The sequence below is a fragment of the Pogona vitticeps genome, chromosome 4 (genome assembly GCF_051106095.1).
Source record: "Pogona vitticeps strain Pit_001003342236 chromosome 4, PviZW2.1, whole genome shotgun sequence".
NCBI classification, from domain to species: Eukaryota; Metazoa; Chordata; class Lepidosauria; order Squamata; family Agamidae; genus Pogona; species Pogona vitticeps.
This window is the reverse complement of record NC_135786.1, coordinates 22410630-22434262: the sequence shown is the minus strand read 5'-3', so window position 1 is coordinate 22434262 and position 23633 is coordinate 22410630. Positions and strand designations below refer to the sequence as shown.

Here is a 23633-nt window from a genome sequence, read left to right as displayed (position 1 = left end):
GCTGAAGGCCGTGCACTATTCCGCAGCTGTGAAGACAATTCATGTCAAGGTGCTCTATGCTTTTAGCATCTCGACACAAAAATATAACACTTCTATAAAAGTTTGCTATACCCAGCTGTTTTGATTGCTCATTTTATTTTTCTTTCTTTTCTTACAGAACATTGTGTACAACATTTTTGTGCTTGGTGGCTTTTGGATGGCTTAGTCAAATCAGCAATGCGCCAAGAGAGATTGGAATAAACTAAAAGTAATTAAGCAAAAACTATTAGCTTGATTGCAGAAGAAGCCTTCCTTTACTGAATATGTATGGAAATAATTGATTTTCCCTGAAGAAAGGTGGAGGAAAAATCATAACATCATTACTATATCCTATATTGTGCATTTTTTTCCTCCTTCAAAACTGGAGGAAAACAGCAGTGTTATGAAACACTTCAACCCGAAGTTATAATTATATGTGCTGGGAGGCGAAATACAGTTGCTGATGTGATACTCAATGGCTAGATTGTGAGGAAACAGCAACAGCACGCTGATGATATTCACCACAAAACAAATTGTCATGATCAAAACAATTTTTTTCATCAGAACTCCCTTTTTTTGAGTTAGAAACCAATGATTCTCAAGCAGCATGGCAAGCCAGGATTTCAAGGGAGGTGCTTGTTTGAAAAAAAAAATTCAATATTTTAATCCCTTATTCGGAAAATAGGAAAACTAACTGTATACAGTGGACCCTCTACTTACGGAATTAATCCGTATTGGAACGGTGGCTGCAAGTCGAAAAGTCTGTAGGTCGAATCTCCATTGACCTACAATGCATTGAAAACCAATTAATCCCATAACTGGCAGTTTTTATTCTATTTTTGTTCCATTTTGGTTTTTTTTCTGGTCTGTAAGTCGATTCTCCGGCTGCAAGGCGAATCTAAATTTTGCGGCCAGAGAAGTCTGTAACTCGAAAAGTCTGTAAGTCGAGCCGTCTGTAAGTCGAGGGTCCACTGTACTCATTTCTTTCTCAGTAAGATTCAGCTTACTGATTCATCCTAGAACAGAAAATCGTGTACCTGTCATCTTTAGCCACCCCGAGTAGACATTGTCTAGAGGGGCGGGGTAAAAATCTAATAAAATAAATAAAAAAATAAATTTATCTTTGAATTATGTTGTAGAGTTATAGTTTGTGGACATTGCAACGATGAATATCCCCCTTAAATTTACCCTCACCAAACCCACCACTCTCTTGAGTCAAAGCCTAACTCTTTTTTATTCTGGTGGTGGTGGTGCAAGCAAAAATGACCAATGTCATCCATCTCTCCCTTCCCTCTTAATCCTAGTGGTGGTACTTCAGATTTCAGATGAATTTATTGAAGGAGGCCACTTTGAAGGAAGCATGGGATTTTTATGTTCCTCAAAAAGGGGCAGGATTTTTAACACTTATGAACACTGGAAGGCAAGATATGCCTGTTTAAAAACAGTTGTGGGGACAACAGTATATGACTGGTATGAATAAGGTCTCACATTCAGTCTTCCCACAAGATGGTTTGAACGTACAAGGGCAAAGTGCCTGTATGTGACTTTTCTGTGTGTTAAAAGGGCAAACTCTGCCCATTTTATTTTTTCTTGCATTCAATGTTTTTCAATTTGTGTTCTTCTTCTTCTGCATCTGAAAATATTTGAGTAAATTCCTTGAAAAGAATAGAAACAAACAGAGTGGATAAAAATCAATGATTTTAAAAAATCTAAATTGTTTTGCATCAGAAGGGGGGAAAAGGGAAAACATCAACTGGATTTTGAAGCCAGCAATGCTAATCAGTACATACAGTTCTTTTTTTTTTCTTTGCCCATGGCGTTCCATTTTAGCTGGAATTTTCATGGTAGTGGAAGGTAGGGCTTGGTATACTGAAAGATTTATCTGTTTTTGAATATTAATGAGCTGTAAAGACGAATGAACAGAGCTGCAAGATATGTGTCCGGATAAAATGAGAACTGTTAGAGAAGATGATTCAGAAATGGATGCACTAGTTAGGCGTTGGAAAGATTTCCCAAATCTTTATGTCCGTGTCCAGAATGTTTTACTAAAAAACCTGGCATTTATTGTTCATATGCAATGAAATCTGTCTTCAGTGTTACTGTACAACAGTCCAACAAGATAGGCTTATATTTTCCAGTATAACAAACGGGAACTGCAAGAGGGAAACTATAACTTGGCCAAGGCCATACATGAAATTCATGGAAATGGAGGGACTAGAATCCAGATCTAAGTCTCTTACTTTCAAACACTTATTATATACATGGGAGTGGAGGCCAACCAAAGTAGGAACAGGCGGGTGAAATGACTAGTACACTGAGATCAGTTTTCTCTACCTTGACTGACATCAATTCTCCACAGTTTCAGGCAAGAGTTTTTCCTAGCTCTATCTGTGTATGCTAGGGATTTCTCCTGGTTCAGTCTGCATGTCTTCAATATGGCACAATGGGGTGGGTAGGGAGATGCTGAGACAGTGGCAATCCTTTGTCTAAAAAGAATCACAGTTACTGTGATATGATCGTTTCCTTCACTGAGTGTATAGTTCAGACAGGATTTGAACTGCATGTTCTAGATCCATATGTACAGTCTAACCATGTGACATTTTAAAAAATTGCTGCCTAATAAGAATTGCTTGTCATGGAAGATGCCATTGTCAACACAGAGCTGTCCATGGGTGCAGGGCAAGGAAAAGATTTTACACATGAAATCAGACTACTTTCAAACACAAGACTGAAGGGAACTCCTGCCCCTATTATGAATCCATGGTATATCAGCCTTTACAGATGAAAGCATCAAACTCTGCCCATAGGGATCTCCAGGTCAACAGTGTGCCTCTGTTCCCAGAAAAAAAAAAAGGTATAGTAATACAAAAAACCAGTACATATGTGGCAACTAGGAGACTGATGTGATGAAATGATGGGATTTGACTGTAAAACCCTTGTCTTTCAAATTTTCAATACAGAGCAGCATGGGGCCTTGGAGTGGGCTGGAGTTGGTTCAAATCAAACTACAACACAGGGAAATTGTGGGTTATTATGCTGTGTTCCTGCTGAAAACTGGCCATCAAAACTTCAGTTTGTATTGTAAGGAAAAACCTTTGTGCCTAGCTTACAGACAGATTTGAAGTAACTTCCTAAAAAATATTTCATAATTCTTGTTACTTTTTGTGCAATTAGGGCCAAAGAAGTCCCTTTTTAATGGTAATATCCCTTAGTTTTTAACATGAGCAATGCTTGGATAAGATTACTCATTAGTGATTATGATTCTTACATAAAGTGGCTTCGGTGGTGGTGGATTCTGTTCTATTTTCTACTAAAAAATAAGACTTTCTTTATTTCACCAAAGAAAACTTTCTTTACTACAGAGCAGAATGTGTGGGAAGCAGCTACCCACACTTGTTGTAATACTTGGAGCACCCTGTTAGCAGAGCAATGAGACATTCTAGATACCAGAAAAAGTACAAGCATCTGCTTCTCACATTTCCTGGGAATAAAGTCCAGATGTTGGCACTTTACTTTCTAAAAGGTGCTTTTTGCATTACTGATTGGTTGTCTGAAACCAGATCGTATCATCAGCGCGCTCAAACAATTTGTTGTGTTGCGCCTTAGTAATGTAATGTGTTATCATTACCAGTAGGCCAGAAAAAGACGAGGAATACGCCAAATATCTACAAAAATACAAAGGACAAAACCAATTTTACTTGCTAGATAGGAGTGAAAATAGAGTGTCACATAGGATTGATAATAGGGTGCTGTAAACCCCCCCCCCCAATCCTGCCAAAATGCTTCTTAAGTCTTTGACTGCTCTTTAAAAGTAACTTTGAATTGTAAACAGAAAGGGTTACTCATCACATTGAAAAAGTAACTCTGAAGTTGATTGTTACTGTATTTTACTATAATAGCGCAACTACTTGTTATATTACTTGCTGCCCCCCAGTAAATAGCTATAGGTAACCATATTATTGGTAACTAGTTCCTTCCAAGCTCTGATAAAATCATCATAGGAGCAACAGAGTGGGTCCCCTGGCAGGACAATTATACTTTAGTAAAGCATACAACAGAACCTTCCCCTCTTCAGTCCAGCCTGAACTGTTTTCCATAAAGAACGCAAGCAACAAAGCAATGATCTAAACTCTGAGGTTGAATACAGTTGTGTTCAAAATTATTCAACCCCCAATGCTGTAAAGGGGTTTAGGGACTATAGTGTACATTTGGAATTGTATTCAGAATGAAATCCTACAAGGACATTTTAAAGAACCAAATGCAACTAAAATAACATCAATTGTTTATGTAATACAGTAGTAAATGTTTCTTTTGTGGTTTCTTCATTGCCACAATTATTCAACCCCTTAAAGACTACCACTCTGAAGAAGAGAGGTTCATTCAGGTGTTTTCGAACAGGTATTGAAAACACCTATGGATGTCACCGAGCACCAATCAAGCATAATAAGCACCAATTAGGCAGCTTTAAAATGACTGTGATACTCAGCTCCTTGTAGACATTTACTGGTGTGGTTACAAACATGGTGAAGTCAAGAGAATGGTCCAGGAAGACAAGAGAAGAGGTGATTTGTCTTCACAGGAAGGGCAATGGCTATAAGAAGATTGCAAAGAAGTTAAACATACCAAGAGACACCATAGGAAGCATCATTCACAAATTCAAGGCAAAGGGCACTGTTGAAATGCTACCTGGTCGTGGAAGAAAGAAGATGCTGACTTCGACTGCTGTGCGCTACCTAAAGCGTAGAGTGGTGAAAAGTCCCCGTGTGACTGCTGAGGAACTGAAAAAAGATTTGTCAGATGTGGGTATAGAAGTTTCAGCTCAGACAATAAGGCGCACACTGCGTAATGAAGGTCTCCATGCCAGAACCCCCAGGCGCACCCCCTTGCTGTCTCCCAAGAATAAGAAGAGTCGACTGCAGTATGCCAAAAGTCATGTGGGCAAACCACAAAAGTTGTGGGATAGTGTTCTGTGGACTGATGAAACAAAATTAGAACTGTTTGGGCCCATGGATCAACGCTATGTTTGGAGGAGGAAGAACAAGGCATATGACGAAAAGAACACCTTGCCTACTGTGAAGCATGGCGGAGGGTCAATAATGCTTTGGGGCTGTTTTGCTTCTGCAGTTACAGGGAAGCTTCAGCGTGTACAAGGTACCATGGATTTTCTTCAGTACCAGGAGATATTGGATGAAAATGTGATGCAGTCCGTCACACACCTGAGGCTTGGGAGACGTTGGACCTTTCAACAGGACAATGATCCCAAGCATACCTCCAAGTCCACTAGAGCATGGTTGCAGAGGAAAGGCTGGAACATTTTGGAGTGGCCATCGCAGTCACCAGACTTAAATCCGATTGAGAACCTCTGGCGGGACTTAAAGAAAGCAGTTGCAGTGCGCAAGCCTAAGAATTTGACTGAACTGGAGGCTTTTGCCCATGAAGAATGGGCGAAGATACCCGTAGATCGCTGCAAGACACTTGTGTCAAGCTATGCTTCATGTTTAAAAGCTGTTATAACTGTAAAAGGATGTTGTACTAAGTACTAAGATTGAATGTCACTTGGGGGTTGAATAAAAACTAATAATGATGTGAGCACAGAAAAGACATTTGTGGTTATTTCATTATAAACTTAAGGTTATATTTCTCTGACCTACAAGTGCCTCTTTCATGTAAATGTAAGCAAGATGACAGAATGATTAAAATCAATGTCAAAATGGCCAAAACATTCAATTTCAGTGGGGGTTGAATAATTTTGAACACAACTGTATGTCATCTACATTGTACATCAGTGGTCCCCAACCTTGGGCCACCAGATGTTCTTGGACTTCAACTCCCAGAAATCCTGGCCAGCAGAGGTGGTGGTGAAGGCTTCTGGGAGTGGTAGTCCAAGAACATCTGGAGGCCCAAGGTTGGGGACCACTGTTGTACATGACCAGGAAATAGTAGCTTGGGGTGAGAAGGGCGATTTTCATCAGCCCCTGTAAGTCTGCTCTGAATCTTCCCTTCTCTAGTAAGGTTGCTATTTACTAAAATCTGGTAATCAATGAGGGAATCTAATAACCAATCAGTCAGTAGGTCCAATTTTATTGAAGAAGTCTACGGACCATTTCATCAATCATTCATCATATACAGTAACCAGACCCTGTCATCTTCTTTAGTTAATATTAACGTATAAATATTACCACTCAGCACACCTATAACATCTTAATGGTGTGATATACTTTGTAATTCAAAAGGAATGTAGTATTATTTATTCAATGGCACAAGATGCTAGAGATAGTCGTTTGGATTCCAACCCCCATTTCTAAACAGATTTGAAAACAGTCGTCCTTGGTGACACAGTCTTCAAGCACATATGGAAAGGTTGTTCTATATGCACAACACCACACAGACAGAACCGGCTGCTTTTGGAGAGGTGAGGGAATACCAAGTAGTTGTGATGTTGAGATAATCAAGAAACACATTTAAACATTTTTTTTGCATGTTCAGTCTTTTGAGGGATCTTGCTGTACATAGAAAACCAGAGCATACTGTATGTGTGGGAAGAACGGATCCAGTTCTCTGGTGCCAAAAGCACAAGAAATTTGCACTTCAAGCTTCTGCTCTCAGCCATGTATAAATATTCACTTTTGCATTAAGCTCTCCACGGTGCCTGAACTGTTTGCTTGCTTCTCACAATATCCAAACAGGGTGTCTTCATCTTGCTTAGCAGTTATTGGCGCCTAAGCATCTCTGGTTTAGAGGCTCTTGCTGCTGCACACTAAGAATACATTAAGTCTCTTTGTACACTCACGTCACTTATAGAAGATCAAAAATTATCTGAAATGCATATACTGTGGCTGATTTCTAGTATGTTTCATGAAGCCAGAAAAGCATTAAAGCCCAGTTATGGTGCTCCATTTACCAAACAAATGGTGACGTCAGTGGAAATGTAAAAATAAAAATAGAAGCTATCTCTCTCTCTCTTTTTGGAAATATTGAGCTTAAGAAGTTCCTTCCCTCTGAAAAACATGTGGTTTTTTTTTATTATTATTATCTCAGCATCACAACTACTTGGATAGTTTACCAAGTTATTCGGCATTCAATAAAGCCTCACAAAATGCAAAGACATCAATAAAGTGTATCTTGTAGTCCACGTGGAACCTGCTCCAATACCTCTAGTATTAGTGGTGGAAATGGCCCCCAATGCCACAAGCAGGGCTAGTCCTACCATTGGACAGAGTAAAGTATCTGCCTCAGGCTGTAGGTTTTGAATGTCATGTAGTACATTTTTAGTTATTTAACATGTTACTTTTGTAGTCATACTGCCAGATTTGGGGAGCAGTAATTCCTTTATTTTCTACCTCATATGACAAAATAACCTGGCTGACTTTTGGATAATGTGTACACTGACTTGAATGGGTCAGGGGTGCTATTTACTGCTCTGTCTGAGAGAACAAAACATCTTGGGTCAACACTGGCTTCAAGGTCACAAAGCAGCAATATGTAGACTTCAGATGGAGCCTATATAGAAAATTGACAAAACTGAGCCTTTCCCAACGTTATAAAGCCTTCCCCTCTACAACAGTCAAAATAAGACCTTATAACACTAGAGGACTGGAAATGATATGCCTTTCCAGATAGAAATTAGCTCTGATGCTATGATTGTGCCCTTGACTTTTAATGTTTCGGTAACACAGAAATCAGTTCTGCTTCTTACTTCTTCAATTTGTACCACTTCTGATTCAACGAGCCAGGCTGGCTGGATGAGAATCAAAGTATTCCTTCCACTTCAGCAGTTACTACAATCTTATACAAGGTCATACAAAAGCCCCTCATGAAAGTTCTGTTAGGAGCCTTGTGGCACAACGGTTAAACTGCAGTGCTTCAATTAGAACTTTCATCATGACCTGAGTTTATTCCCAAGGAGCCTGAGGTACTTGGCTCAAGGTTGACTCTGCCTCCCATCCTTCCAAGGTCAGTAAAACTGAGTACCCAGCTTGCTGGGGTGGCGGCAATGTGTACTCTGTATTATTAAATTACAAACTTCCAAGAGAGTGCTTTAAGCACTGTGAACAGAAACACTGCTTTACTCTGAATGTGTACCATGAGAGAGAGAAAAAGATCTCTCATTAACACTGTCAGGTACTTCAGACCAAATCTTGGAATTATCCAAGCTCTTCACTGAACTTTCCTTTTCCAAGCAAAGCCTAGAACTGGTCTATATTCTCTTAAAAGATTCAAGAGATGGATAAACTGAGAACCACCTTCTGAACAGCAAAGACAAAAAAGAATATCTCAGTCCTCCAGCGGGACAGAAAGATTTAAACTTGCTTAAACTAAGAGAAAAGCACAATCCTTCAATCACAGGTAATCTGTTTCACTATTTTTTAAGAGACCATCCTGTGACAAGAGAATGCATCAGAGTTTGGACTGTAACTCCTAGAATCCTTCAGTCAGCACAGTCCATTTTAGGAGGTATCATCCTTGAAAGTGACTTTTTTTACAGGCCTGGAAAGATGGGGAGATGCCCAAGGGAAAGAGGAAGCAAGGAGAGGAAGTCATTATATAAAGATAGTGACTAGCAAAAACATTGGACATGAACTTCAGGAGATGAGTCTGAATCTCCTTTTCAACACATGGAGCAGATGGTTAACCTTAGGTAAGCTCATGTATTCCCCTTATGTTTAAATGGAACAATAATGACCTGCCTAACAATAGCAAAATAAAAATTTGTCTTTTCTCCTCCAGTTTTATATTTTCCTCTGCCTTCCTTAGCCGGACTCTTTCTGTTATGTAAGATGATCTCTCTTGCTACTCTGCATCGAAGTCCACAATATTTCAAATTAAATGATACCCACAGTGTCACTTTTAAAGATACCCAAGAAAGGACAAGGTAAAGGCTGTAACAATAACATTAACAATAACAGAAGTGTATGAGTACAGCTGCCTATGGGAAGAATAAACCAGGATTATGGATGGTAGTTTCTAGACACCTCTGAGACAACAAGGATTGTCATCTAGTTTATAAGGGAGAAAGCATCTCCCTTAAAAAGATCCCCTTTCCATCAGTTTCAGTTCTTAATATTCAACATGTCCTATAAATCTCTCTACCTCCTTTTAACTTTTGCCTTCTTGCCATTAAGATCCTAAAAGCTGCCCCCTCCTCTGCAAAATTTATTAAGACAACTATAAACCCATTAGTTCTGAGCGTACTTTCAGCCAGCTGTTTAGGCAAAACCTCTCAAGCTTACAGCTGCTTTTTGTATGTTTGAAAGCTGTTATCCTGCCACCAGTACATCCATCACAGGTTGTTTATCACAAGTCTTAAATCCCTGCAATTTGTATTGCATTTTCCAATACAATTCCTTTCTCTCTATCTGTGAGTGTTCCCAAGCATGATGACCAACTCTAAACCCATTACCAAAAGGCATATTTAATGGAGTAAAAAACTGAGTAAAACCTGTTACGTTCTGTAGCTTAAATAAAATGTTTTTAGTATTCTCTCCTTCCAGAATGAGACTTCTGGAGGTTTTAGTTACAGAACAATCCCAAATGTCTTGTTTCAGAAGAGTCTGTTCATATTCAGTGGAACTTCCTCTCTGTTAAGCGTGCACAAGAAGGTGGAGCAAGTTTTACCATTAAAGTCCAATCCTATGCAGGCTACTCAGAAGCACCACTACAGTCAGTGGGGCTCAGTCCCAGGTATATTTGTACAGGATTTGAAGTCTTAATGCTTAGAGTGTGTGTTTCAACCAGAACTAAGCATTTCTACTGATTTGGGACCAAATTATACATCATGGATAACCTGTGCTTAAAATAGCCATGTGCTATCAAGTCAATTCTGAGCTATGATGAGCCTTTTCAGGTGCTGTGTTTAAAAGAAGTAATTTGTCAAGTACTGAAATATACAGTATATGCTTGTTGCTACAGGAGCTTTTCATAACTCCTCTAGTTTGCACATCAGTTTGCTTTGTTTTTTTTGTCTTTTGAACCTACCAAAATGCTTCTTTTGCAAATATAATTGATCTATTGTGAAGATCTGCTTTGGAAAGCTCTGAGAACCCCACTCCACCACCACCACCACCAAGCACAGATAAGAGCCAGGTGATCTGGGGCTACTGGAATTGTAGTTCCTAGAGTACAAATTTGGATTACAAACTCATGTTTCCAAACTCAGTGCCAGGCAACAACCTTTTACAGAGGGCATTGATTGTTCAACAGCTCCCAAGGACCAGGTACCTCTGCTAGACCCATCCAGAAGACTCTCTCTGGCTTTTGCAAGTTTCAGCAGGCAAACATCCACATGGCACTCACTGTGATTCGGAGCTCTGCCTTAGGAGGACTTCCAGTCACACCAAGGCTATAAGCTTACTCAGCTTTACTTTAAACATGCAGGTGCAGTGGGGGACTCAGGATCTGTTTCTATGCCCCCATCCCATTGAACCTTAAATGGATTCAGGCTTATGTGTGCCAAGGCTGTAATACATACACTGATGAACAGACTGTTGTACTGCTAGGCTTACTCAGCAGTGGCTCTCACTCCTGCTTCTTTCCTTCTTTCCCTACTTTATTTTGGTTTCCTTGTAGCCTCCCTCTTAATTAACTGAACTGTTTTCTTCCTGTTTTTTTGTTTGTTTGTTTTTGTTTTGGTCTTCCCCACCTCAGCGATCATTTCTGCCTCTTTGTTTTGGGGAAACAAAACTAGAAATCTTCTTTTTCTGCAGCAAATGAGAGGGAAAAGAGACTGGTGGATGAGTATGCTGGGCCTGTGGTCTATTTTGGGCAGTGCACTCCTCTCTTTGAAGAGCTGACTGGTCTGTGTCTGGGTTGATGTTAAAGAACACTACAAAGAATCTTACAATCATAGACCCAGAGGCCTTGGAACTGGACAGCAGAATTGACCAGGTATATTAGTCACTTCATCATTATGTTCCTGCGATGAATTAAGTATATTTTTAGTTTCCAAATTTATTAGGCATATAAATGAACATGCACACCTTTTATGTAACCCTCTTGGTGTTTCAACTCTGCCACCATTGCTCCACTACATCACTGGTCAGGAGAAACTGGATTGCTTCACAGTTCCATTCAGCTCATTCCAAAATCATTATTAGGCAAAATTCTCCAACTGCTTTTTGCATTTCAGTTCTCCAGGGGGAAAAGAAATATCTCATTTCATGTGACCAAGCAACCAATCTCATAATAAGTTTGTGAACAGAAAGTCAGTCAAATGTCTGCAGAGCACAATACAGAAACGAAAAAAAGTATATTCAGAACTATGTCTAAGTGGTCTCCCACGGCACACGATTGTATTTTGCTCTGTTGTCTGTCCAGTCAGAATGGCAGTTATCAATTAAAGATGTGAGATAACGAATAAGAAGCAAAACAAAAACGGTAAACAAATACACATGATCACAGTTGTGTTCCAGCTGACCGGAGGATCTTAAATGCTAGTCAATATTGGTTAATCTTTGCACTTCTCTCCCTCCATCCCAAATAAGTCAATAAGACCGCAGCCATCTCTTTAACACAAAGCAGCATGCCAGCAGGGGCTTCGGTGTGATTGAGCGGCATCAGACCCTATGCTTTACTGCACTGCAGTCAGCATCATTAGAGCTGCCATTCATTCAATATAAAATGGACGGAAGACAGGCCGTTCCTCTGTTCCTTCTCCTCTCTCTCTCCACCTCTTTTGAACACGTTCTCTCACAAAGAGCATTACTGTTAAATGGCAAGTGCTTTCACATAACTACAAGGGTATAACCCAAGAGGCTGCCTATCCTTCCCATGTAAATTCTAGGCATCTGCACTCAAAAGGTGCAAAAGAGATGGAGTGCTTAAACCCTTTCATGCCGTTATCGTCTCTGCTTCTACGCAGCCTTCCTAAGTTCCATTTCTTTCTATGGGTTTGAAACAGAGCTAGAAACACAAACTGGAGGATCTGAGTGGGGGAAGGCTGCAAAGCATGCTTCATGTGCAACGAACCCCTAAACCAAGACTTTGAAACTAACTTTTTCCCTTGAGGAAGACATTGCAGTGATGAGCCGTGCCCGAAGAGCTGTCCAGTTCAAATATGATTTAAAGATAAATCCCCATAAGGTGAGATATTATGGATCTTGAAAGTGCCCATCAGCAAGAAGCACATGGAGGGCAGGCTGAGCAACCACAGAGGTTGACTGGTCAGTGTCCCCCACTATAGTGAGACTACTGTACTCAAAATCAAAGCTATCAGTCAAGACCCCAATGTAATTTTATGCTGGTATAAGGCAGGGATGTTGGCAGATCTTAGAGTCCCAAGTCTGACTCAGGAGTCCTTGACACCAAGGCCCAAGTCCAGGTTTGGTACCAAAACCCTGAAATCATTAACCAGTAGCTGGGCCTTCTCGGCAATGGCTGCCTCACTCTGGACCTCCCTCCCTGTGAAGGTGCGATTGGCCCCCACCCTCCTGAGGTTCCAAAAACAAGTGAACACCTAGCTGTTTACCCAGGCCTTAACAACCCTCACCCCTTTTTAATGTTAATTCTGTAGGAAGTTTATGGTGGTCCATGGTTTGCCAAAGGGGGTTCTGTTTTTATTAGGCATCCTTCAGTCTCAAGAGACTATGGTAACGTGCTCTGCATGGAGGACTTGGAACAGCGTCTAGTGTGGCTGAGGAGGCCAATTCAAGAGTGACAGTCCCTTCCACACTGAAGACAAATACACTCTGTCCCCTGTCCAGCTCCCTGATTTTGCTGCTTTTTTCTGTTTTATATGTTCATTTTAAAAATTCTGTATACTTTTTTATATTCTGGAAGCTGCCCAGAGTAGTGGCTTGTCCACTAAATGGGCACGGTATAGGTTTAAACGAACAAATAAATAGGTCCCAAGTCTCAAGCCCCAAGTCTGAGTCCCCATTAAAAAGAAGCTTCCCCCCCAGAAAAAAAGGGAGGTGTGGGTGGGTTCTGAGTTGTGTCCAAGTCATTGGTAGTGGTGGGGGACCTGAGTCAAGTCACTGGCGTGACTTAAGACTGACTTGAGAGTGAATCCCATGACTGGAGTCCCCATCCCTGGTATAGGTCAATTGGTGCAAATCTCAGCAATTAACTTGCACAAGTTAAAAAGTCAAAGTAGGCACAGTATTTGCTGTTGCCTACTGCAAATGCTTAGGCGAACTTCTTAACCTGTAGTGCACTGTGGAGATTTACAGAGATTGTGCCATACTAGTGGATATAACTAAGAGTTTGTAGTAAATTGAGATATTATGCAATACGGAATCTGTGTCCTCTTTTAACAGTTTCCTCTTGCTTGTGACCACCCTAAAATACAAGACCCAGTATCCTATCTGGTCGTAACTATGAGCAAGAGGTCTTCCTATCATGCAGCTCTTCTTCTGCTGCCGCCACTCATTCAAAGGGGTATTTGCAAACCCCCTAAAGGTAAAGGTAAAGGTTCCCCTTGACAATTTTTGTCTAGTCGTGTTCGACTGTAGGGGGCAGTGCTCATCCCCGTTTCCAGCGTTTTGTCTGAAGATAATCTTCCGTGGTCACATGGCCAGTGCGACTTAGACACGGAACGCTGTTACCTTCCCACCAAGGTGGTCCCTATTTATCTACTTGCATTTGCATGCTTTCGAACCACTAGGCTGGCGGGAGCTGGGACAAGCGACGGGCGCTCACTCCGTCGCGTGGATTCAATCTTACGACTGCTTGGTCTTCTGACCCTGCAACACAGGCTTCTGCGGTTTATCTCGCAGCGCCACCACGTCCCAAACCCCCTGCACAAGTGGAAACCCCAATCACTTCAAGCAGGTTAGTTCCACCTTACCTGCTGGCATGCATGCTGGAAACGGAGATGAGCCAGGATGGAGCTCTTGAAGTATGGACCTGTTATGCTCAGAATTCTAGCCAGGAGTTTCTATACAACTCACAAATAAATGTAAAATATGCCACAGTGACAACTTACAGGAGGAATGGGGAATAATCTACATTTTCGCACTTGGCTATGCTCATCTAAATTATTTATTGAGTCACCAGATTTATACAACAGATAGAGCTCAAGGTAGACAACTAGAACTGAAAGTGACATTTAACCCTTAGAGTAGGAGAGAAGAAGTGCTTTGACTGAATTCCTAAAGTTTTTTGCCCTATTAAGTGTGGACCTAGGGGAAGATAGCTGTTCCATATTAATTGCCATGATGGTCTCTTATGGGTAAAACATTACAGTTTCCATGGACAACCAGTGGTTTTTCCAACATGTGAAAACACATTCACTGTATCAACATATAGGCGGGGGGGGGAAACCCTTCTAGAACAGATCATGTTCTAACATGTACCACTGAAATAAAATAAACAGATTTGCAAGGCTTCAGTTTTGTTTTCTAAGACAAACACAAAGACACACTAGTAGATTACTGATGAGCAAAATGACTATGCGGAGAAAGTATGTATGCCAAAATATTTTCTTTTTATCTTTGTGGGAAAATAGCTGTTTTGTCAAAATTGGCAGTGAAGCAAAAAGAAGCTTCTTCAGCTGCATAAGAGGAATAGGAAATGCTTATGCGTTAGAAAAATCTTACATTCTCAGAAACATTTCAAAATTGTTTTTCACTCGGTGTGCATGTTCCATGGGTGTGGCCTCAACCTGGATTCATTACAGGCTTGGCCGAAATAGAGTGGGCAGGATCTTGAGAAACGGGAAACTTTCTCTTTAAATCTTCCTTACCACTCACCTTTGGCGGGGAAGGGACAGAACATTTAGCATTTGTTTTTAATGGTTGTTAACTAACACAACAAGTAAGTGATGCTTTGACAGAACTTAAAAAAAAACCTCTTCAAAACATTGGTAATATATTACTAACAATTAAAATGAAAAGCAAACATCTCCAGTTAAAGTTTCCAATGAAGTCTCCAATGGGACAGCCAGCCAGCAGTTAGAGTTCCTGCTTCAAACACAGAGTTCACCCAATTTGTCTGAAAGCAATCTCATTGCACACAAATCAGGTTAAAAAGTCAGGATTAAAATAGGAATTCTTTAAGTCCCAGCAGTCTTCCTCTACTGGTGATGTCATCATTATGCAGGAATAATTTATGGAACAGGAAGCGATTCTGGTCAAGCTGTTGGCTATAGATTTCCATAAAAAGAACAACTTTTCATGTGTGACTCACTACATAGAGCAATCAGGATATACAGAGAAGAGGACTTCACTGATCTCTCCAGTTTTGATGTCATGTAGGTTGCTTAAAGATACTCAGTCTTTTTATGTAAACTGACACTCCCAGCTTCCTTAAATGTTTCCCATTTCTGTGCCTTATGCTGTTGCTCCATGCTCTTTTGTGGGTTTCTGAGAGTTGTGATACAGTAAAGTGTTGGTGACAATAAGGTAGATGAGAGGAGACCATATTTCATATTACAGATGGTGGTTTTGTAACATTCAGATTTTTTAATATAACTAAAACATAACTATTTCAATTGTTTGTGAGAAATGGGGGTATTGTGAGTGACCTTTTAAAAAAACGATAACAGCAACTAACTACTTTTAAGTCCTTGGAACAATAATTGTAACCAATTACTTTTACAAAATAGCTTTGCCCACAAATAACATCTTGAATGGACAAATATAACATCTTATGCAACCTTTTCACAGCTTTGATTTAGTTCATGGACAAAATCTTGTGCGAGTCAAAGAGACATCAATTATTGCAAAGGTTTTAACTATGCAGTTTGGGAAAATTGAATTCAATGTTATGCTTTACTGTATTGGTCTATTTTTAAAAGTAGTAAAACAGAATCCTGCAGTACAGATAACAAACAGCAGGGGGAGTTCACATCAGGCTTTTAATTCCATCAGCCACTCTCTCCCAAACTGGGTTAAAAACACATTTTATGTATTTTGGGTACCTCGTTCTGTGGTAATGAAATTATAGTGTATGTTTCTTTTTTCTATTTACTAATGTGTGAATGCTGGATTATCACCCACATATCTGTCCTCCATCAGTATGCTTCTACACAGAATCTGTAAAGTACGTGTGCTTCTACAAATGTCCCATAAAGGTTGGCGAAATTCCAATTTGAAATAGTTGATAATTTTATTCACTGTTAAGCCCTTATTTATGCCTGGCATAAATTAGGAGCTGAGCATTAAACTGAAAATTCACTGCTATGTATTTTATAGTACTTTATTTTATTACATTTACTTTCCACGCTTCCTGTTAGGAGTTCACAGTGACAGACATGATTATCTCATTACCAGCATAATCCTCATAACAAATCTGAGAGACAGGTTCGACTGAGACAGACAGAACTAACTAGATTATGGGCTGGTTTGTGCTTGCATAACTTCGTCTTCTCTTGCTACATGTGCTCAGTAATTGACAGCCAAATAGAGGAAGTGGCTTGCTTTAAAAAAATGTTGTTGGTATGTTGTGTGTGTATGTGTGTTTTAAAGATGATTAGTGAATTTGTAAATTGGCTTTCGATTGTGGTCAAATGATGTACACAGTTTGTGAATCTTAAAAAAAAGGAGTGTGTGCCACCGGAGGGCTTATATATTTAATTTTTTTTTGGGGGGGGGGAAGTTTTGTTGAATGGTTGAAAACTAAGTGTGCAGTAAGACTCCATCTGCATATGGATACTAATATCTGGACATGTTTAGAGGTTGGAGTGGAGGTTTATTAATCAGTTGCAACAAAAATAATGAGTCTTGTGACTTTTCAAATACTTAATTTTTTTTAAAATCTAGCATAAGCTTTTGGTGTTGCTGTCATCTTCAGTGCAGCAATGCTTCTAAACTCTTATCATTTTATCATCCCCACTAAGTAGCTGAATCACTACTTTTTCTCTTTGTTTTATGTTTTGCATGTACCTGAATAATGCTTTCTATTGCTTTTAGGGTCTCTTGCTAACCTCAGCTTATTCTCAGCTTTGGCTTTCCTAACACCATCCCTGCAATTCTTTGCTTCTTGTCTGTAATCTTCCTTTGTGGCCTGGCCTTCCTTGCACTTCATATATGTGCTCTTTTTTATTTTCAGGGCTTCTCTGAGCTGTTTGGGAAGCCACATTGGTCTTTCTTGCTGTCTTCCACCCATTTTTTCTTGTTGCAATTGTTTGTAGTTGTGTCTTTAGAGTTTCTTTTTTTAAAGAAACTCCCACACATCTTAGACCTTTCTTTCTCCCAGGCCTTTCTTTCTCCCAGTAGCCTTTGGGTAAGGCATAGATTGAATCCATGCACCAACCATTCCCCGGTAATAGATGGGGAAAGGATGTCCTTCAGTCTTTCCTCTCTCCCTTTTGTCACAGTGGGGTGCTGCTTTCTTTTTGCCCTATCTATAATCCTTTCCTTGACACCTGGCCAAAAGAGGTAAGTGGCTGGCAAATTGCCTGTTGCTATTGGTTACTATTATTATTTTGCTTCATGCTTGACAACCTTTTTTTTAAAGGGGTGACAGGAAGTGGGGGGACTATGCATTTAGTCTTCACCAGCTCAGAAAACAAAGAGTGTCTGTCATTGCTTGCAAGGGTCCTTCCCTTCCTATCCTGTGGCATCGTGATTTAATTAATAATTCTAAACAAGATTAAAAAACAAACAACAAACATCCCCCCTAAAATCCAGCATACACATGTGGCTAAACTCTGCTTTTAATTCTTTTGAAATCAGGAACCCAAATAGAACATGGTCATTTCCCCTCAGAGTTCCCCTTACTGCTAATTCCATCAAGTCATCTCCATCAAGGTAAGGTGAGCCAATCCTCAAGTATCTTCCTCCACTTTTTTTGGGGGGGGGGGAGAGAAAATGATCATCTAGTCAAGCCAGGAATTTGTTGGAGGAGCTATACTGTATTTGGCAGAATTTGCCTCCCAACAGATATCAGGATAATTGAAATCTCCAAATACTACTACATGGTGTCTCTTTGACATTCCTAACAATTTATTTTTCCAAAAGTTTCATATTCATCTTTTTCTCTTGATTGGGTAGTCTCTAATAGACTCCAATTACCACATTCCTTTTGTTTTTCATCCCAATTATATTAATCCAGATGCTCTTGAGTGGGACAAATAAGTTCATCCTTCAGTATTTCTGTGCCGGAATATGTATTTTTAGCATACTGTATACTGCTACTCCACTTTCCTTTCTCTTCTTCTTGAACAATTTATATCCTTCAATTGTTGTATTCCAGTTGGGGAGTTATCCCACAAGTTTCATTTATCCCCATCAAGTCAGATTTATCCTCCTAAACTAACATTTTCCAGTCCTTGTTTGTTTCTCATATTCCTGGAATTCATATATAGACATCAAAGATTATATGATTCGTGGCCTGCTTTTCTTCTTACATTTTTATGAAGACTATTGGGCTCTATTACAGCTGTTTGGTCGGTTCCTCTTATTGTGCATAAGCCTTCATATATCTTTACATCTGAGGTTGCATCTCCCTCCCTCTTCCAATTCAGTTGAAATGATGAAGCAGAGGTTCATGCTGTGGCCACACATATACTTCCCAGTCCTTGTGAAGTGCAAGCCATCACTTGCCAGCAGCCTATCTTCCAGGAAGCCTAGCCCAAGGTCCCAAAATGTAAATCCCTCATGTTGGCACAAGTCAGTTGTTCACCTTCCCTTTCTATTCCTGTTCTGAGCACTGGCAGGATAGGCAAGAAGACTATCTGGCCCCAAAGTCCTTGGGTTTCCTCCCAGAGCTCCAAAGTCTGAAGTGTTTTCTTTGTAGTCCCTCTTGGCTGTGTCAAATAACACTTATCAACCTTTAAAATGCCACAAGACTCTTTGCCATGTTTGGCAATGTGATCTTAGTCATTGTCAGAGCTTGAAAAAAAATTCCTTTTTGGACTACAATCCTCAGAATGGCTCTTCTGGCTGCAGAATTCTGGGTATTATAGTTTCAAATGTAACATTTCCCAGCTCTGATCATTATTGAGTTCCTCCACCCATCCACCGAGCCAATAAGTGCATGTCAATAATTGTGAGTGCTCTAAATATATTTTGAAGAAACCCAAGGAGAGGAGGGATGCACTGCCAGAACAAGTACTTTGGGTTAAATTATATGGTCTTGAAAATCATAGTGTGTAAAAAGGAAATGCTGGAAACTGACAGGTCCCTAATTATGGCATACCCGATGGGTGATACAGTAATAGTACTGTAGGGTGTTTGAAAGTCTGAGATTTAAGATCAGCATCAGATCATACCCACTTTGCACACGTCCTTTTGAAACATGCCTCTGCTAGTTTAGGTCTGTGGTTATTATTTCTGGCATTTTGAAATGTGTGGAAGATAATCTTGATCTCCAGAAATCTCTCAACGTTCTGGAATTTTTTAAATTTTATTTTTATTTTTTGCAACTCTACACTCTTTGCTCGCTGTTCTTTCATTACGAATACATCCCAGTCACTTGAAATCTAACCCCGTACAACCTTACATGGATGTAAATGCTGATTTTTTTTTTTACTGCCAGCTCTGGTGTGCTAGCTCTTATTTGTTTGTGCAGACTAGTAGCTACTGGTACAGAGGCATGTGATGGCTGACGCACCACCCCAAACTTCACACCCATTGAGTTTTAGCAGACAGGATGTAGCAGAGCCAGCTGACACATATAATGAAGGTGACATAAAAACAGAGGGGAAAAAAACAGTCCCCCAGCAGGCGTCTATCAGTTGACCTTATCTGGAGGGAAAAAAGCTGTTCCAAGAAGGAAGGAAATTATAAGACACAGAGTACTAAAATATTATGGGTTATTATAGAAAAAAGCAAGGGCTATGATTACAGTACAAACCTATTCAACCCTTACACCAGTGCAACTGTCATGGCTTCCCCATAAAGAAGCTGAAGAAAACTATTCCTGCGTTTACTTCAAAGTGACCTAAGTTAATCTTGAAGGAAAGGCTGCACCAAGAACATATAGCCAGTTTCAATCTGAGGTCTCAAATCCTGATTAATCTTGGATGAGGAATATTCAGGGTTAGGGTTACCATGTTTGCAGCCTCCCATTCCTGGGCTTTCAAGGCCCAGCATGAAAGGTAGGGAACATTCATTCATTCATTCATTCATTCATTCATTCATTCATTCATTCAAAATACTGCATTTCTACCTTGCCTTTCTCCATATATACTATAATAGGTATTGCAAACCCAAACTTAAAAAAAAATATTTATATACACATATACAACTAAATGATGGTAACAATGATACAAGCACACTCCCGAACTGGATGCTACAATTTCTAACCCCAAGTTATTTTCAGCAGCACCAGGGCTGGAATTGCTTGTAGAAATCGGCAAGAATGCAAATGTCTCTGTGAAGCCAAATAAAAACAAAGTCCCAGATATAATTATTAATCAAGGCAGGAGATGCACAACATAAAGGAAATAACTCCAAGCATAGTTTCGAAAGCCCCCAAATAAAAGACAAGCACAAATGCAAATGTATAATATCACTGTGTGGATCCACCCCCTCCATGCACCTCCTGTACATACTGTTGTACATATTGACATTGTAGTATCTAAAGGTTGTAAAGGCCTTATCATCCACCATGGGAGCAGCAGATCCTGTCTCTCCAGCTCTTTCTTACTGAAATCTCAAATCACAGCTCCTTCCAAGGATTTCCCCACCAGTTGGGCTGAACTGAATAGTCCACAAGGGTTACACTTACAGTACCGAAAAAAATAAATTCTATTGTTCTGTGAAGCTGTTAAGGGCATCATCCCTTAAAACGCATTCTCGTTACAGTCCGTCTTCATTTGGGGTTTATTTAGTTGTTTTGTTTCGTTGACATATTGGATTATTGCTTTTATGTGTAAACTGCTTTAGAGTAGGGTTGTACACTGTCAGTGGTATAGAAACGTATAACAAACTACAGTGGGGTCTTTCTTGACTTGAGAACTTAATCCGTATTGGAAGGCGGTTCTCAAGTCAAAAAGTCTGTAAGTCAAGTCTCCATTGACCTACAGTGCATTGAAAACCCATTAATCCCGTAACAGGCCATTTTTGTTCCATTTTGGGTTTTTTCTGGTCTGTAAGTCAAATCCCAGTCTGCAAGTCAAACCTAAATTTTGCGGCCAGAGAAGTCTGTAACTCAAAAAGTCTGTAAGTCAAGCTGTCTGTAAGTCAAGGGTCCACTGTAACTAAATAAATTTGCATTCAGGCAGGCCTTCAACAACTGACAGTCTGCTGTAGTCAGGCGTTTTAGCTGGATGTGCTAATTTTTCTACATTTTTAATGTAAGTTATCATTATTATTTTCAACGAGATATTTCACAATGGCCAAAATTGTCTTGCACAACTATGCAAATCGTGTAACATTTTGACACAAATAGCCTCAAGTTAAGAAATCACAGAAGACATTATCAGTGGCATCCTGAATTATCCTAACTTGGCATGTATTGTATTTTTTTCCATGTATACGACCATACCATACCAGTGTAACCAAGTGAGAAGATCTGGTCTGCTATATTGTGAAGATACAATGCAATCGAAATTAATAACTAATTTACTAACAGCTGCAAGATTAATGACAGCAAAGGATTAGAAAGGGGAGTACGATTTTCAGTGAATTGATTGGTGTAAAGATGTTTGGAATACAGCTATTAATGACAAATTAACTTGTTATAATATTGAATATACATGGGAGAAAATTTAGCATTACATACTACTTATGGGCTACCCCAACTATAATGCATGTATTAATGTATGCTATATAAAAACGGTCCTTTGAAAAAGCTTTCCCACAATGCAAAGCTCCATTAGGAGGACTTCCTGGTTTACCCAACTGTATATAGCAATTGTAATCCTATTATGCTTATCCTAAAATGCCAATTGTGAAGCAGTAAAATGAACCTTGCAAAGGACACTAGAAGCTTAATTAAGCCTTTGAGCTTACTGTTAAGAACATACTTTTTTGCAACTGCTCCGTCATGCACTATGGAAACATAAACCACATATCTAGGAATTAGGGCCATGGACCATCCTAGGCTAAATCTAAAATTTCAAGTCAAACTGGGATTATCTGTCTCAAATGGAAATGGCTAGGATTGAAATCGGCAGCTCCAGCCCAGTTCTGCTGCAAACTGGGCCTAACCTGGATCAGTCTGGAAAGAATCAGCATTCTGAGAGTTAAAAAAAATAAGAAGAATCACAGAAGACCAGAAAAACAGAAACAGAAGCTAAGGAGGAGAATAGAAAGGCTACGTAATACCATATAAGGAAGGAGCTAACATATCAGATGAATGTGGGGATCAGGCTTTGCTAACTTTATCTCACCTCTCATCTCCCCAGCAGGCAAAGGACTTTTCCAGATCTTTCCAATCACTGAGAATGTGGGCAAGGCCTCTACATCAAAACATGGGGGTTTTATATTCTGTGTCATGTATCTGCTCATTTTCTTTAGACACTTAGCTAGGTTGGGCTACCTCGTACAGTGGCTTAAGTAGATTTTGTAGCACTGTGACTTACAGTCGTACCTCGGTTTACGAACGCCTCGGTTAACGTAATTTTCAGTTTATGAAGCAAAATCCACTGAAAATAATGCCTCGGTTGATGTTATTTTCCGGAGTACTAGAAAGAAAGTTTACCCAAAATGCATTGTGCCTGGAGGTTTATAGTGCCGCCCCCATTCCCATGGCAATCCGCATTTTGGTTTATGAATTTTTCGCATTATGTAATGTCCCATAGAACGCATTAAATTCGTAAACCCAGGTATGTCTGTACCTTACAGCTGAGCATGTGTGGGACTGTGCTGGCTGCTTGCATTCTTGTTTGGGTTTTGCATGGTTAGGTTTCAGCTTTAGCATAGTATGGTCTGTCTTTCTTGGTTCCTCTCCCGCCCCCATCAACTTCCTTCTGGGTTTGGGAGTTTCTTTCTGGCATTTCCCACTAGGATTCTACCATGCTGGAGTTGGGTTTTTCAGCATGGCAATATTCAAACAAAACTTGCTGCTGCAGATATTGGGTTGCCTTCGACTTTGTCCACATAGAGAAAATTCCATGTAAGAGCCACTAGCCTTTTCTTTAGACCAATGGTCTCCAACCTTTTAGAAACCGTGGACCGATTGGGGGGGATGTGCGGGGGTGGGGGCACCCCTGCACTCATTGGTGGATGTGGCATGTTCACGGATGGGTGTGGCACACTCGTGGGTGGGTGTGGCATGCTTGTGCGCATGCTTGGGGTTTGTGCACACACAGGTGAATGGGGTGTGCACGCACATGAGTGCAAACGCTCCGTGCCCACCTGTGAGCCTGCCCACTCACCCACACATGCAAAACAAGCACACCATGCCCACCATGCGTGCGTGTGGGGGTGAGATCTGTCTCTGCAGCCCGGTCCTATAAAGCCCACAAACTGCGATTTGGGGATCCCTGCTCTAGACATTACAGTATTCTGTTTCCTGAACATGCAGCTAAAGGGAAAAATCCAGGGTTTAGAGCTTACATGCAAACAGGAGCCTCTCTTCTTCACACTCCTCATTCATCATGTCAAGGAAGCCATCATTTAAAAAAGAACAAGTAAGGAATATTGTAGGTGTCTTGTCCCAAAACCAGAAGAGCTGCAATCTGGTGCAGTGCATCCCCTTTTTGTGTTCTACCACCTTGTCATATTTCATATCCATGTGTAAATTCTACCCCATGTTACAGCTGTTTGAGGTTCCCATCTAAGGGGAAG

The 23633-nt window shown here is 40.2% G+C and overlaps 1 protein-coding gene across 2 annotated transcripts in view; it reads right to left on the bottom strand.

Annotated features, from left to right (window-relative positions):
• KCNB1 (potassium voltage-gated channel subfamily B member 1) overlaps positions 1-23633 on the bottom strand; it is a 220355-nt gene that overhangs the window by 22943 nt on the left and 173779 nt on the right. The gene's annotated exons all lie outside the window — the stretch shown is intronic.